At 40.2% G+C, this 17,396-nt stretch overlaps 1 protein-coding gene across 3 annotated transcripts in view; it reads right to left on the bottom strand.

Moving 5' to 3' along the window:
• Positions 1-17,396, bottom strand: part of Fam172a (family with sequence similarity 172 member A) — a 440,570-nt gene that overhangs the window by 106,226 nt on the left and 316,948 nt on the right. The window lies entirely within an intron of this gene.

Below are 17,396 nucleotides of genomic sequence, written 5' to 3'. Positions count from 1 at the left end.
TCTCTTCTATCCATGACCTCTCTCCTACCAGAGATACAAAGATCTTAATTTGTCTTCCCACTATGGTACTAACTCAGGCATTCAACTATAGGCCCCACAAGAGGAAAAGGAAGAGAGGAGAAGAAAGATCTAACATCTGGCCCAAAGCTTCTAAAGATGATGATGAAGAGCCTTTGGCTGGAAGATCTCAGCCTCCTGCCTGTTAATTCCTTAAGTCAACTACTTAATGTAGCTGTTTCAACCAATGTCTACAGAAATTGGTTTTGGGGTTCCTGTAACCTCCCAGCTACCAAATCCAATAGGATTGTAAAAGTTCAGATTCTACTAATGTTCTCTGCAGTACCTGGCAAAAATAAGTATTCTTTTTTGCTCCTTCTTTAAACATTTATATGGGAGTATCAGTCAAGTCCTCTCTGACTGGTTTTCTGACTTCCATATCTGTATTTCTGTGGCTCAAATTCAATTAGTTTTTTGCCTCTTCTCCAGAGGCCACCAGGCAAGCTCCTGACAGCATCGTCACTCAGAAACCCAAGTGTAAACTTCAGCGCTGTTCTTCAGCTTTTTCACATCAACAAGGCATCAGAACGTGTATACCAGGCGTTTTGAAACATCAGAACTTGCTTTTTCTTTTCCTTACTTATTTAGGCCACACTACAGTAACAACTGGCTGGCTGTTGCCTTATTCTGCTTGTCTTTCAGGTTCATCTATCATATGACTGCTAAAGACAGATTTCCAAAATCAAAACCAAACCAATCCACTGTATGTTTCTTTACTGCTGTGTCAATAGTCTCTACAATAGTATCTGACATATACAAGATAATCAGAGAATAAAAGCAACTTCCTGACACCTATAAGACTCAGGTTAGATATATCCTCATGGAGACCCTTCCCCAGGCAGAAAAGAGGTCTCTATTACTTTTTACTTAATCAAGCAAGTTTTTGCTACATTATTGGCGTAGATAACAACATTTCTTTGATGTTCTTTGTATCTTCAATTTAATGAGATGCATGGAGGAGCCAGGAAGTCTGGAACAGGAGAGAACCCCTGACTAACATAGTGTGCATGATGCATTTTTGCTGAGTGGCAAGTATTATAGTGCTGCTTGTAAAGTAATGCCAACGCAACAGTAAGAGGTTTGACCTCCCCTCTTCTGCTACAACATGGGACTTGTCATATCCTCTCTAGATGAGGGGAGCCCCTTGAGATTAAATCAGACTCAGAACTACAGAAAATAAGCTTGTGGATATGGCCTTGAAGTTGTGAATGAGAAAATGCAACCGCCATGTCGGAATGGCTGGGTGTCTAACTTATCTGAAGTTCATCAGTTTTGCTGGAATAAAGTATGTGCTCAAGGCAGGACCCTTGTCTCAGCCACTGCTAGATCCCTGGCACCCCGAACTATACTTGGTGCATAGTACAAAGAGAAGAAATTCTTATTTATTCATCTATCTTTGTGGTGGTAGAAAAAGAAATGTCCAGTTAATGTTAAATAAATGAAGTTTGTAGCCTCAGTGCTGAAAAGACGTCCAATGTGCCTTGGATTGCATGACAGTCTCTGAAATCCAGCTTACAATGTAAAGAATTTCATTAAGGAATAATTTTACTGACATCTATTCTTTCCACGCATATATGCACCTCCCTCATGCCCCAAATCACAAAGCAACCAGTGTCTGCTAAGGTGGATCACAAAGAGAGATAAAGAAGAGACAGGGCAATTATACATTAAGGTGTGCATAGAAAAAATAACTCACTCCCACCAGAGAACCAGAGAGAAAAGATTCATTAGTTGTTTAAAAACAACAGTTGAATAGAAACATTTTATTGAATTGGAAAAAAAAAAACTGATGAGTTCAAATGAATTTGAACTAAGCTTTATTATTTTAAATGAATTAAAACAGAGTGGCTAAAAACATTAATTTGAAAGTGAGGCTATATTAACTTGATAAGTTTTAAAATTAACTTGGGTCGTCTCGATTAAGACTGTCTTTATACTCAGCTAATCTCATTTTGCCAATGTGCGTACCTCCTGGATCCTGCATATGGGGCCACGGCAACACGGAGCTGAATTACGTAGCTAAGGAAACTGTGGCATCTCTTTAAAAGGACATTTAATGCACCATGGAAGTAGTATGGTCAGAGCAAGTAAGAGGTAACATTTGGATGGTAAAACAGAGATCGAAGCAACAGCAGATGAGAATGCCCAAGACAACCAGCACTGTTTGGACTGAAAATTATCACCTCTAGCAAATTTGGGGCTCTTCATAAGGGGTTAGATTATGGTGTAAGGATCAGGCTGTGCTTCTCCACAGAAATCACCGGGAAAGGCTGAGAAGCATGAGTTCCCAGCTGTTCAGTATCTGAATGAGGGAGAAGAGAAGCTAAACTGACAGAAGAGCAGGTCATCCACACTTCCCTAAAGGGAAATCACATGCTTTCTGTTATTACTATCTTTGGAACTAAGGAGAGTGTTCTGAAAAAGATGTTTTAAGTGGAAATGAAATACATGAAGTATGAGCTATGCTTAAGTTTTATCTAAATCTCTCTTATACTGAGAAGGCAAATAGAGCTACCAAGATCCACAAAGATATTGACAATCAGGAAATGGTGAAAGAAAGTTTGGTAATAAAGACCCTTGTAGGGTGTGGCTTATCTTCTGGGGAAGGTCTTGCCCATGTGTGCTGAGACACACCAGGTCCCTCCCATCTGCACTTGCAAATACATTTGCTGCCTTAAGCAATTAGCTGGCCTTTGATGTGGTTGCTTTCAAGCTAGAACAGGATACGGCATAATTTGTATGGATGTGCCAAGCAATGTCGTAAGGCTGGCATGAGCTATCTATCCAGTGTTCTGAGGATAGTAAGTTCAGTGAAAAACATAACAGCTTGTGAGGGTAAACATCATTAACTTAATGTCATACTGTTGGTCAGTTATATCACTGCAAAGGTGATGATTTCATTTTTCCAAATGTGACACTTAGAAAGTGCTTCATACTTCAGGTAGAAAAGAGTATAAAATGAGGGGCTGGAGAGATGGCTTATTACTTAAAAGCACTTTATATTTTTGCAGTGGACCAAGCCTAGTTCCCAGCATGCACATGGATGTTTACAGCCATTCATATTTCCAGTTCCAGGAGATCCAATGTCCTCTTCTTGCCTTTGATGGGCCCAGGCAGACCATGGTGCACATACATGCACGCATGCAAACACTCATATACACAAAATGAAAAAAAAATCTTTTAAAAGTACATGAGATGAAATAAGAAGTAAAATTATTTGGGAAAAGTGGTGCAAAGGAGGACACAGGAAGGCAGAGGGAATAATTGTGACTTGGATGCAGCTGATATGATCAAAGCGTACTATGTGAATTTATTAAATGAAAGAAGCCAGTTATTTTGTGCAAATGGTATGCCAGTAAAAAACTGAGTTTAAGAGAAGCCCTAGTTTTCTAATAGTTCAGAAATAAAACAATCTTTTTGAAGCCACTTATCAGAGCCAGCCAAGAATAATGAGAAAGCCACACAGAAAAAAGCAAGGTGGCCTGGTTTTCTATTTCCCCCTCCATAGGCATCTGGTCAGCATCAGCACATCTAGACAAAGTCCCTCAGAAAGCAGACACAGGTCCACAATCCCCATGATGGCTAGGAAGCAAACGAAAAAATTCAGAGACTAGTTACAGAAAAGTCTACTGGATTTAAAAAGTAAAGTTAGGATAGTAGGAAACTCTAGAATTAAGTATTATTAAGAAAGATTCCTTGAAAACTCCATGCCAACTAGGGTAGCTACACCCAAGAAAACACAGGAAATAAATAATTCCACAACAGCAAAAGAAAAAGAAGGAAAGCTGGCAGCTCCAAGATGGCGGCGACCAGTATACAGCTTATCTGAGGGGCAGAGGATCTGAGTGTCCAAAGTCTGTGAGTAGACAGGTGGCTGGATCTAGTGTTTTGAACTTGGGGCTTCCCAGATTACAGAGAACATCCTGTGAGTTGGGGCCAATAGGATACAGGCCTGTGGCTGTCTCCTGGGTCCGAGAATCACAAACCCCTGGCATTTGCTGCATACCACAGTGAGTGTGAAACCCTAGGTCCAGGGACCCTCTGCTCTAGCAGCTAGGTATCTGAGCCTTCCTGATCCCCTGAGGGCAGCTTCAGGTTTCCTGGGATGTTTGGGGCTTATAAGATCTAGGCCCTGTTGCCATTTCCCTGGTCTGAGAGACATGAACCACGGGCCCCATACTTGAGAGAGTGGGGAGCTCCGGATCCAGGGACACTCCTCTCTAGCAGCCAGATATCTGATCCCTCCTAGCCCATTGAGGTCAGCTTCAGGGATTTCTGGGGCAGCATTCCCAGCATCCAAGCCATGGTTCTGCTGGTCACCCAGTGGAGACCAGGCAAACAGTGGAAGCCCAGAGATCATACATAGCACAGCCCAGATGAGTCTGAATGGCAGAGACACAAAGTCTGGCTGGCTTGTGGGCTATGGCCCAGCTTCCTTCAGAGACATCCCAAGATTGCCACCCATGCAAAAAGGCATTTGACAAAATCTAACACCCGTTCATATTTTAACTCTTAGAGAGATCCGGGATACAAGGCACATAGCTAAACAAAATAAAGGCAATATACAGCAAGCCCCATCAAACTAAATGGAGAGAAACATAAAATCCCACTGAAATCAGGGACAAAGCAAAGCTGCCCACTGCCTCCGTGTCTCTTCAACATAGTACTGGAAGTCCTAGCTAAATCAGTAAGACAACTAAAGGAGATCCAGGGGATACAAATTGGAAAGGAAGAAGTCAAAGTATCATTATTTGAAGATAATATGATACTATACATGAGTAACCCCAAAAATTCTACCAGGAAACAAATATAGCTGATAAACACCTTCAGCAAAGTGGCTGGATACAAAAGTAACTTAAAAAAAAATCAGTAGCCATCCTATATACAAAAAGCAAATGGGCTGAGAAAGAAATTAGAAAAACAACATCTTTCACAATAGCCACAAATAACATAAAGTATCTTGGCATAACTCTAACTAAGCAAGTGAAAGGCCTGTACAAGAAGTCTCTGAAGAAAGAAACTGAAGAAGACATCAGAAGATGGAAAGATCTCCCATGCTCATGGCATGGCAGGATTAATACAGAAAAAAATGGCCATTCTGTCAAAAGCAATCTACAGATTCAATGCAGTTCCCATCAAAATACCAAGACAAATTTTTTAACTGATCTTGAAAGAACAATTCTCAACTTTATATGGAAAAACAAAAAACCCAGAATAGCTTAAACAATACTGTATGATAAAAAAATTTTCAGGAGGTATCTCCATCCTTGATCTCAACCTGTACTATAGAGCAACAGTAATAAAAACTGCATGGTACTGACATAGAAGCAGAATGGTGGATCAGTGGAATCAGATAGAAGACCCAGAAATAAACCCACACACCTGTGGACACCTGATTTTTGACAAAGATGCCAAAACCATACAATGGAAAACAAAACAAAACAGCAGCTTCAACAAATGGTGCTGGTCTAACTGGATGTCTACCTGTAGAAAAATGCAAATACATATCATATATATTTGATATATATATATATATAATATCATATATATCACCCTGCGTAAAACTAAAGTCCAAGTGGATCAAAGACCTCAACTTCAAACCAGACACACTAAATCTGTTAGAAGAGAAAGTGGGGAAGAGCCTTGAACTCATTGGCACAGGAGACAACTCGAAAACAGAACACCAAGATCTCAGGTTCTAAGATCAACAATCAATAAATGGAACCTCATGAAAAAGAAAAGCTTCTGTAAAGCAAAGGATTAATCAACAGGCCAAAAAAGTCTACAGATTGGGAAAGATCTTTACCAACCCTATATCTGACAAATGGGTAATATCCAAAATATATAAAGAACTCAAGAAATTAAACACCAACAAACCAAATAATCCAATTAAAAAATGGGGTACAGAGCTAAACAGAGAATTCTCAACAGAGGAATGGTGGAGAAACACTTAAAGAAATGCTCAATGTCATTAGTCATCAGAGAAATGCAAATCAAAACAACTCTGAGATTCCATCTTACACCGATCAGAATGGCTAAGATCAAACAAGTGGTAGCACATGCTGGCAAGGATGTGGAGCAAGGAGAATCCTCCTCCATTGCTGTTTGGAGTACAAACTTGTACAGCTACTTTCTGGAGGTTTCACAGAAACCTAGGAATAGCTCTACCTCACGACCCACCATATATGCCATTCCTGGGCATATATCTGAAAGATGCTCAACCATACAACAAAAACACTAGCTCAACTATGTTCATAGTGGCTTTACTTGTTAATAGCCAGGAACTGGAAAAAGCCTAGATGTCCCTCAACTGAAGAACTGATACAGAAATTGTGGTACATATTATTCCATATTACACATGGAATATTACTCAACAATGAAAAAGGAGGAAACCATGAAATTTGCAGGCAAATGGATAGAACTAGAAAATACAATCCTGAGTGAGGTAACCCAGAGCGAGAAAGACACACATGGTATAGAATAAACAAACTAAAATCTGTACACCAAAGGAAGCTAATCAAGAAGGAGGACTCTGGCTAAGATGCTTAATCCCCATTCAGAAAGGCAAAGAGGGTGGACATCGGAGGAGGGAGAAAACAGGGAACAGGACAGGAACCTAGCACAGAGGGCCTCTGAAAGTCTCTACCCTGCAGGGTATGGGGGCAAATGCTGGGACTCATAGCCAAACTTTGGGCAGAGTGCAGGAAATCTTATGAAAGAAGTGGGAGATAGTAAGACCTGGAGAGGATAGGAGCTCCACAAGGAGAGCAACAGATCCAAAAAGTCTGGGCACAGGGGTCTTTATGAGACTGATACTCCAGCCAAGGACCACTCATGGAGATGGCCTGGAACCCCTGCACAGATGTAGCCTATGGTAGCTCAGTGTCCAAGTGGGTTCCATAGCAATGGAGACAGGGACTGTCTCTGACATGAACTGATTGGCCTGCTCTTTGATCACCTCCCCATGAGGGGGAAACAGCCTTCCAGGCCACAGAGGAAGACAATGTAACCACTCCTGATGAGACCTGATGGACTAGGATCACAGGGAAGGGAGGAGGACCTCTCTTATCAGTAGATTAGGCAAGGGGCACAGATGGGAAAAAGGGAGGGAGGGTGGGATTGGTAAGGAGAAGGGAGGGAGCTCTTCAGGGGACATACAAGGTGAACAAACTATATTTAATAAAAATAAAATTAATTAATAAAAAAATAAGTGGATATAAGACATATAGTGCAGGATAAGCATACAGCAATTCACAGACCCAATGAAGGTAAGTAACAAAGAGGACTCAAGGGAGGATGCATGAATCTCATCGAGAAAGGAAGATATAATACTCACAGGAAGTGCTCAAAGAGTGGGAAGAGGATAGGAGGAGTGCTGAGGAAAATAAGCATGGGGATCTATGTGGGAGGGGGGCATGAGGACAGATGTCTTGCAGAGAGAAGAAAAACTGTATCCTGGGCAACCCTGTGATACACTGGTAGGCTCCTGGGAGGATAAGGCTGTGACTCTATCTGAGGACACTACTATCACTGGACATGGAGACTGAAGAGGCCACCCTCAAAGCAGACAGGACTCCTAGCAGGAGGAGGAGAACAACTAAACTAAACAACAAAACCTTTAACCCAAAATTTAGCCTGTCTACATGATATGCAGGGATGAAGATAGAGCAGAGATCGAGGGAATGTCCAACCAATGCCTGGCCACACCATGGGAGAGAGCCAACCCTTAACACTGTTAATGACACTTTGCTATGGTTGCAGATGGTAACCTAGCATAGCTGTCTTCTGAGAGGTCCCACCCAGCAACAGAACTGGGAACCGGAAGAAACAGGTTCTCCACAAGAAGACCAACAGAGCCAACTAACCAAGGCCCAGGGGAGCTTGAGGAGACTGCAACACCAACAAAGGACCATGTATGGACTGGTCCTAGGTCCTGATACATATGTACACAATGAATGGACAGCTTGGTCTTCATGTGGGTTCCTAGTAAGAGGAGCAGGGACTATCTCTGACATGGACTGTCTTACATGATTTTCGATCATTTCCTCCTGGCAGTGCTGCCTTGACAGGCCACCATGAAAGAGGATGTACTCAGTCCTGATACAACTTGATATGCTGGGATGGGTAGGTGGGTAGGCTCCTCTTTTCTGAGACGGGGATGAGGATATGGGAAAGAGGAAAAGAGAGTCGGACCTGAAGGAGAGGAGGGAGGGGGCCATGAATGGGATGTAAAGTGACTAAAGAAACTAATAAATGAAGAAAAATTGATAAAAAGAATGATTCCTTAAGTTAATACAGCAGTACAAGAATTCAGTTCACTGAAGACAACTTCAAAATATATCACAACGATCATACTGCCAGTTCTGTTTGTAAGTTTTAGGTACTCAACTGCATACAGGAAAATAAGATGGCAAAAATAAGTTATGAATTTAAGAAAAGTAAATACAGTATTATGAATGTGAAGGTTGTTAGCACATAGAACATGCTAGTTAGAGCAATAATTTTTACAGCAGGTAACAAATAGTAGCACTGTTCTGCAAAAGGATGAAAGGGTAAGATAATGGATGAAAGTACAGTACTCCAGTGTGCATTTACTCATGAGATGGTGCACAGATCACCTGAAATGTGGCTTGAACAAAAGAAATCTCAACTTAGATTTACAATGATAGACCTTTATGGTCACATTCCTATTGTTCCTGCTCTTGTCCTGCTGCTGCTGTTTGTTGTTGTGGTGGTGGTTGTTGTTCTTCTTCCTCCTCCTCCTCCTCCTTCTCATCATCATCCTCCTCATCTTCTTCTTCATCATCATCTTCATCCATACGGGGTCAAATTATGCAGCCCTGACGATCTTGGAACTCTTTATGTAGACCAGGCTGCCTCAACATGCAAAGATCCACCTGCCTCTACCTCTTAAATAAAAGGTGTGCGCCAGAACACCTGATTTCTTTTATTATTTTCAACTCCACTTTCATACACTTCCTGAGTATAAGTAAATACTTACATCACAAATATGAAACAACCATAGGCAGAGACCACAGAGGAATTTAGAGTGCTCAGAAGAAAGCATTAATTTTATTTTGTAAATTTGAATCTTCATAGGACATGAATTTTCCATGATAACAAATAGTATTAAGAATGAAAGCCCTATATCCCTTAGCAGAAGCCTCAACAAATTTCCATTGTATATAAAGGAGGTGGAGCAGTTAGCTGAGTAGGGCTAGTGACAAGGCATCAAGGTGACAAGTCAAATATACTCACAAGCAGAGATAAAATCTAAAGATTCTTTTTATGACAACAATGACTCAACAAAAGCTTTTAGTGGAGTTTGCTCCTGTTATGGAAGCACAGCTTCAGGGATGCGCTGACATTGAGTACAGTTACACCCTTCACCATTCAAATGTTCCCCAGTTCCACCTCCAAGCAGGAAACACACAAACTAAAGGAACGTCTCCATTTTACTGTACAGTAAAAAAACACAACAGAAATGCCATTGGTGATGAAAAAAAGCAGAAATCTAGCTAATGATATGGGCTCAGAGAAGAAGTAAATGAACAGTGAGGCAAAATTCCTGTTAAAAGCAGAGAACCTGGAGTTACTATGGGAATTATTTCTGGAGATTTAGAATTTACCAACTTTGGTGCTATTACAAGTAAATGCCCTTGAAATCTTGACAAGAAACTCTACAAATGGAACAAGGGGAACTGTGGCATCCATGAATTCTTTAAAAAACAATCTCTAGTTTAGGTAGTATGAAATGTAATAATGACCACAGAATTCAAGAGGTACAAAGAATTTACTTAAACCTGTAAATTAAAAACTTCTTTTAACATTGAACTTGATAAAGTTCTAATCATAACACATTCCTAATTCTAGCACTTGGAAAGCTGAGGTCACAGGATTATGAGCTCAAAGCCAGCCAGGACTATGTAGTTAAGACTCTTCAAATAAAATTTACAACACCACCACATAAAACAAATAAACAAACAAAAGCTCCATATGAACACATATGAACAGAAACCCACAAAAACTGAAAAGGCAAACCAAGGCATTCTCTCAGCTTGTCAAACTGAAGCATCTTCCTGAGTCACCTAACTTAGATTTCAGAATAAAGAAGGATACCGCGTCAGCCTCTCTTGAATCCTGTCAAAACCAACTATCTAGAGTCCATTGTTGGAGCTCCTAGCAACCTGGACAACATATGCTGGAGAGGATGTGGAGAAAGGGGAACCCTCCTCCACTGCTGGTGGGAATGTAAACTGGTACAACCACTCTGGAAATCTATCTGGCGCTTTCTAAGACAATTAGGAATAGTGCTTCCTCAAGACCCAGCTATACCACTGCTAGGTATATACCCAAAGTTTGCTCAAGTACACAAAAGGGATATTTGCTCAACCATGTTTATAGCAGCTTCATTTGTAATAGCCAGAACCTGGAAACAACCCAGATGTCCATCAACGGAGGAATGGGTACAAAAATTGTGGTATTTTTACACAATGGAATACTACTCAGCAATCAAAAAGGAGGAAATCATGAAATTTGCAGGCAAATGGTGGGATCTAGAAAAGATCATCCTGAGTGAAATATCCCAGAAGGAGAAAGACAAACACGGTATATACTCACTTATATAGACCCATAAGAGATGATAAACATAATGAAATCTATACACCTAAAAAAGATAATCAAGAGAGCGGACATGGGGTAAGATTATCAATCCTCGTTTTGAAAGACAGATGGGATGCGCATTGAACATTGACAGGAGTCTACTGAGCGCATTTGAAAGACTCTAACTAGCAGCGCGTTTTCAAAGCAAAGACTCATGACCAAACCTTTGGCAGAGTACAGGGAATCTTAAGAAAGAAGGGGAGTTAGTCTGATGAGGAAAGGATAGGAGCTCCACAAGGACCAAATATATCTGGACACAGAGTCTTTTCTGAGACTGACATACAACCAAGGACTATGTATGAATGTAACCTAGAACCTCTGCTCAGATGTAGCCTGTGGTAGCTCAGTAACCAATTGGTTTCCCATAGTGAGGGGAACAAGGACTATTTCTAACAGGAACTCAATGGCTGGCTCTTTGGCCTCCCCACCCCCCAAGGGAGGAGCAGTCCTGTTAGGCCACAGAGGAGAGCTTTGCAGCCAGTCCTGAAGATACCTGATAAAACAGGATCAGATGAATGGGGAGGAGATCCCCCCATTAGTGGACTTGGCAAGGGGCACAGTGGAGATGAGGGAGGGAGGGAAGGACTGGGAGGGAATGAGGGATCGGGACACGGCTGGGATACAGAGTTAATAAAATGTAACTGATAAAAAATAAAATAAAATTCAAAAAAAAAAAAAAACAAAAAACGCAAACAATGAAAACAATTTCTTTTAAATGGCTTTGAACTCTGGGAAACAATGCCATCAAACTGGGACTGAAAAAATAAAAGTAAGATTTCTACTACCACTATTGATTATCAGCACTGATTTAAATGTAAATTTTACTTTTTGAATATTTAATTCTATATCCAGTTGGTGGGTGAACAGTGCAAAGGATATGCAATACAGGTGCATGGCATTTACAGGTTCTGTTACCAATTATGGCATCAGTGACAAGTGTGGTAACCTGCCAACTTCCAGCTAGAACTTCATGTTTAACTTGTATAACATTTTTTGTAATTACTTATATTGACGAAAGATATTGATATGTTATAATTGTCAGAAATGTGGTTGAAATGCAACAAAACCAACAAACTTAAGTTTGTTATAAGGATGGTTTTGAAAAAAAAAAAGACAGAATATTAAAGACTAGAGTGGCTTTCAGGGATTGAACAAGGTATGAGCTGAAAGGGAATAAAAAAGACAGCATTAATGTAGGATATAAGATGGGACTCAGTGGCTGGAGAAATAGGGTAGAATACCGAACAGCAGTCAAATAAAGAGTTGTAAAATTGTACTTCTGGAGGTGGTGATCAGATGGGAACCAGAGTTAGAACAATGGGAACCTAGAATTTTTAAGACAGAGGAGAAAAGAAATGACAGATGCTTCTGAATATTCCAACAGCAAAAAAGTGAGATCGGCTCTCCTGAACCCCGCCCCCCCAAGTTGCAAAATACAAGCAGCATGTATTTGGAATGTTCACTAGAGTGAAACACAAGGTGGTTGTATTAATTTGGAAATTGGGTAAACAGGCTCAGAAGACAGACTATTTTTTTTTTTAAACAATGGCATTTATTATTATTATTTGTTACAATTTATTCAATTTGTATCCTGGCTGTGGCTCCCTCCCTCTTCTCCCCTAATGCCCCTCCCCTAGTCCACTGAGAGGGGAGGTCCTCCTCCCCTTTCCTCTGACCCTAGCCTATCAGGTCTCATCAGGACTGGCTGCATTGTCTTCCTCTGTGGCCTGGCAAGGCTGCACCCCTCAGGGGGAGGTGATCAGAGAGCGAGCCACTGAGTTCATGTCAGAGACAGCCGTGCTCCCCTTATTAGGGCACCTACTTGGATACTGAGTCTATGGGCTACATCTGAGGTGGGGTTTTAGGTCCTCTCCGCGCATTGTCCTTGGCTGGGGTGTCATTCTCTCCAGGACCCCAGGGCTCAGTTTTGTTTTTTTCTTTTTCTTTTTTTGGCTGACAGACTAACTTCTTAATGTGGCAGAGTGCAAAGTACTATTCAAAATGTTATTTCCGCAGCATTTTGTAAATTAAGAAATTCTGTGTATTATGTACGTGTGTACATGTATTCATGTGTGTGTGTGTGTGTGTGTATGTGCATTGTTTTTGCCTATCATGTATGTGGAGGTCAGAGGTCAATGTTGATTGTCTTCCTCAATTGCTTTCCCTTTCCTTTTTGAGACTTCAGTTTACTAATAGGGTTAGGCTGGCTGGCAAGCAAGCTCCAGAAAGCTGTTTGTACCCATGTCCCCACTGCTAGGACACAGATGTACTACCATGCCCAGCTCTAAGTGGATGCTGCGGATCTGAGCACAGGGCTCTGGCTTGTCTGACAACCATTTTAACAACTGAGCTACTTCTCAAGCCTGAGAAACTAAAATTATGCAAAACAACTTGATTCAGTTACTATTTGCCATATGGTTGCCTGAACTTCTATAAACTAGTGGTACATGTTTTCTCCACTCACCAGCACAACATTTTGAATAGTTGGGGTGAGATATGTAGAGTTGAAGGAGATATTAGCAGATACTTTGGACAGAAATACTAGTGCAAAGTGTCAAAGACTCTTTCAACATCAATTTTCACACATAGAAACTGATCTCTGATCAAATTATCTCTCAGAGTTTATAAATAGAAGCAATTTCCTTTTGGAAAGAATGATATTTTAAGAAATGTGATGAAATAAAAACTAAAAATTAGATTCCCTCTTTCAACATGTTGATAACCAACTTTGAATATGTTGAGATTTTATAAGTAGAAAATATTTGTACTATGTCTATTGACTAATGTTCGCTTGGGATTTCCATTTTCACAACAAGAATTACTAATTTCAGGTGTTCTGAATCGCCCTTGAAAGTGACGTTGTCGCTGGGACGCAGCATAATTTGGGAGTATTCTCCCAGTGCACAGATGGGTCACCGCTGCCTGGCTCTGTGGCTCCTACCAGGTGAGTGAGGCAGGGTGAGAAACGGAGAAACAAATTCTGCATGTGGGAAACAGAGGCTTCACAGGCCAAGAGAACTGAAAGGCACCCAGGAAGACCACCCAGGGTAGGCTAGGAACAATGAGGTTCTAAGGGCTGGTAGGACCAAGAATTTCTAGGTGAGAAGACAGAAAGCCAAGACCTATTTATCCTTTCTGACAATCCTAACTAATTTTTAAGAACAAGTAAGAATTAATATTATTCAATTATATATTTTAAAGCATCCATAAAGATAACTGATTTTGACATCTTACTCATTAACAATAAGATTTTACTAAAAGGAAAGTTGCCACCTTTTACTAAATGCCAAATTCTTTGATAGCTTTTTCACAAATTGTTTTAGAAAGTTGTAAAACAACAACAAATGTGGCAGCTAAATAAGAAATTATTTTTTAAAAGTGATATTCCTGAAGTGAGATCACTTATATCCACTGTGATCAAAACCACAGGATTCTAAATCTGACCTATATAGATGACAATAATACTTAGATAGGTTTCTTAAGCTATTCTCTCTTTCAGTGATTTTTATCAGAGTTTCTGGTATTAGTTATTTCTAATGAATGATTCATTGGAAAAAGAATTCCTGGGGATCAGCTTTTAGAATACGCCTGCCTCACATTCACTAATCATACGGTAGCACAAAACAATGAATGGAGAAATTAACTAGTGAGTAAAAGCTACAAGGCCAATTGCATAGTCATGAACCACAACTTCTTGTAAAGTGGTATTAGTTAGCAAAAACATCACTTTTCAGATTAAAATCTATTTTTGAATGGAAGGAGGAATGCTGAAATGCTTCAGCAGTGTACATATTCAAAACTGACACAGTATCACTTATGAGCATATGTTTTGAATTTTAAGATGTTTATATAGATTTTCAATTACCTAAATAATTATAGATGTGTCTAAAAACATAATAGACAACTTAACTTGACTACACATTCTGCATTATACCACTTTCCAGAGGCGATTAATGTCGATTTTTCATGTTATCTTTAGAAAGGAAGTGATTACTTACTAACAAAAAAGAGATGAACTCTGGAGTGTCATTTCCTCAAGGAGTATTTTCACAATACAGTGAAGTGAATATTGAGCAAATATTCAGTACAAACAATTAATTATGGTCCACTGAGTGAAGAAAAATTAGGGTTACAGTAGCAGGTGGTCTCCAATTCTAATTGACCTAGTAGCTGATGGATTCCACTCTGTGCTCATATGCCTTGGCAATGAGGGGCATTTTACCCGTGTCCCTTCTACTTAAGAGCTAAGAACAGCTTCTCTCAGTGCAGTTGCTACTATTTCATTCTTAGACCACATGGTAGCAGGGTGTTAGTTTCCTCTTCCTCCTTTTTAGATTATATGATAGCCTTCTATCAGGTATTCTGATGAGGCAGATGTGATAGACAAAAGCCTGTCAAAACCATGGTGGGATGAGAAACAAGGTGGAGCCAGGTTCTTGGAGGACTTACACTGACAGGCAGAGGTACCTAGTGAATGCACTGAGGTCTTCCTGAAGAATGTGTAGGAAATGATGCTGTAAGTAGAGAAGGTTCTCTCCAGGGCATTTACATACAACATGTTCAAAAGCATGTTGAGGCCCTGATACTTCAGACCACACAGGAGGTGCTTGAAGTAGCAAGATCTTCTGCTCCCCTCTGAAAGTCATCAACTTTGTGACCAGAGACTGGCTGCTTTAGGAACAGGTGGGCCACGCTTTAATAATTTTGTGGTAATTGTAACTGTCCTGAATTTCAGTAAGTTTAGTAAAGCAAGTCTAAGGGGAAAAGTTCATCTATTCAAGGAATCAGAAGAAAAGACAGCTGAGAGAATACTTGTCATCTCAGAGGCTTCCCATCCGGGGAAGGATATCTTAAGTTAGCAAGCATCCCTGGCTGGAGCAGTGGGAGGGAGCCAGGATTAGGAGCAATGCCCTAGGAATGTCAGTTATCTTCTGAAGCTAGGCCTTTCTGGACACCCACTGAACATTCATATTCTCTCTTTTACACACACATCCCAGGTCTTCTCTGCCTGCTTTATAGTTTCTCCTACCACCAAAGAAAGCTTATCTATCCTGTCTCTTTTCTATCTTCTTTTTCTCTTATTAGAACGGAAGTCGTGTATGGGTCCTTCACTCGTTGTAGTAGCACAGAACCCCCAGCGCCAAAGATAGTGCAGGGCAAGGGGTACAACGGCTGAATGAACTCTCAGGACTGCAGGAGTATGCTGAGAGGGCTTTGGAGAGCTCTGCAGCCAGCCCAGCGTTTAAGCACTACAGCTCTGCGCAGAGCCAGGGGTGACCAAGTGTATCATCAGTATTGTGCCAGGAGAAGCAAGCTGTGCCCGACTCCTCAGTCAGAAGACAGCAAGGCTTGAAAACATAGTGTTTTCAAATTATTTACAGCTTTCTTTCCTTTTACCCTGAGAAAATGCAACCTTAGACACAGTAAAACAAATTATACTCACTGTTTTATTGTTTTGAAACACATACTGCACATCACCTGAGATAGCACCTCATTTCACCTTTACTTCATGTCTCACATTTTGTGAACCTACCAACTCAGGAGAACACAGGAAAACATGAATAAATGTAAGTAGTGGCAGGAAAATAGAAGGGAGAATATTTCTTTAACTACTCCATCCTTATTGGATGAAATAATGACTTTAAAATTCAAAAATGCTTACTAAGAATACATAATATTATATTATAGTGTAATAATATTTCGTTCTGAGGAATTAAAATTGCTTCTCTAGAGTGTTCAGAACTTTCTCACATAACATTCGCACAAAATAACCAGTTTATAACATACAAGCAACCATGTAGACTATAAAATAAAGACCCTATTAGTCAATCATCCTATTCTCTTAAAAAGTGCACACATGACTGATTTTTTTTTTTTGACTGATTTTAATAGTACAAAAAACTTAAAATATAGAAGCAGGAAACTGATCATTTGACATGGAGTTAAGACATCTTAAATACCCTCTAGTTAATTCTACAGAAACTTACTGCTTCCTTCCCCCTTTCCACATCAAATATAGGCATCATCAAGAAGTGTGGGTCCTTTCTATTTACCCTTCTATGCTCCACATTCCCTTTGTCACCGGTACAATTTACATCATCAACCCAAAATACCTGCCTTTTCGTCAGGCCTGCTGAGGTTGTGGCCTGTTGCTTCTTGTTCTTTTCTTTTAAAAAAATTATCATTTCAACATGTGTGTGTGTGTGTGTGTGTGTGTGTGTGTGCGCGCACACGCGTGTGTATGTACAGCTCAGTGAAGATGCCCATGGAAATGGAGTTACAGGTAGCCATGAGCTGCTCAATATGGGTGCTTTGAATTAACTAAGGTCCTCTGCCAAAACAGCACATGTTCTTTATGTTCTGATGTACATGATGTATGTTAAAATGTCTTAACATATGTATATATTATATTTACAATCTATTTTGATCATTTCCCTTTTTCCTCCCCAAAGCATGTTTCTTGTATGCATTTACTGAGTATCTTTTGTCAACAAGTTAAATACTGAGGGAAATAATTGATTTTGGATAAAAAACTATTTCTCTTTTGTTAGTAGGTATGAATAAGAGGTTTGCCAACCCTAACACCATTTGATGCCATGTTATACATCGGACAGTGAAAGGGCCAGGAGGTTCTTTCTTTCTTTCTTTCTTTCTTTCTTTCTTTCTTTCTTTCTTTC

The sequence above is a fragment of the Psammomys obesus genome, unplaced genomic scaffold (genome assembly GCF_907164565.1).
Source record: "Psammomys obesus unplaced genomic scaffold, mPsaObe1.curated_primary_1811, whole genome shotgun sequence".
In the NCBI taxonomy this organism is placed as follows: Eukaryota; Metazoa; Chordata; class Mammalia; order Rodentia; family Muridae; genus Psammomys; species Psammomys obesus.
Note: the sequence above shows the minus strand (reverse complement) of the source record. Positions and strands in the feature narration are given on the sequence as shown.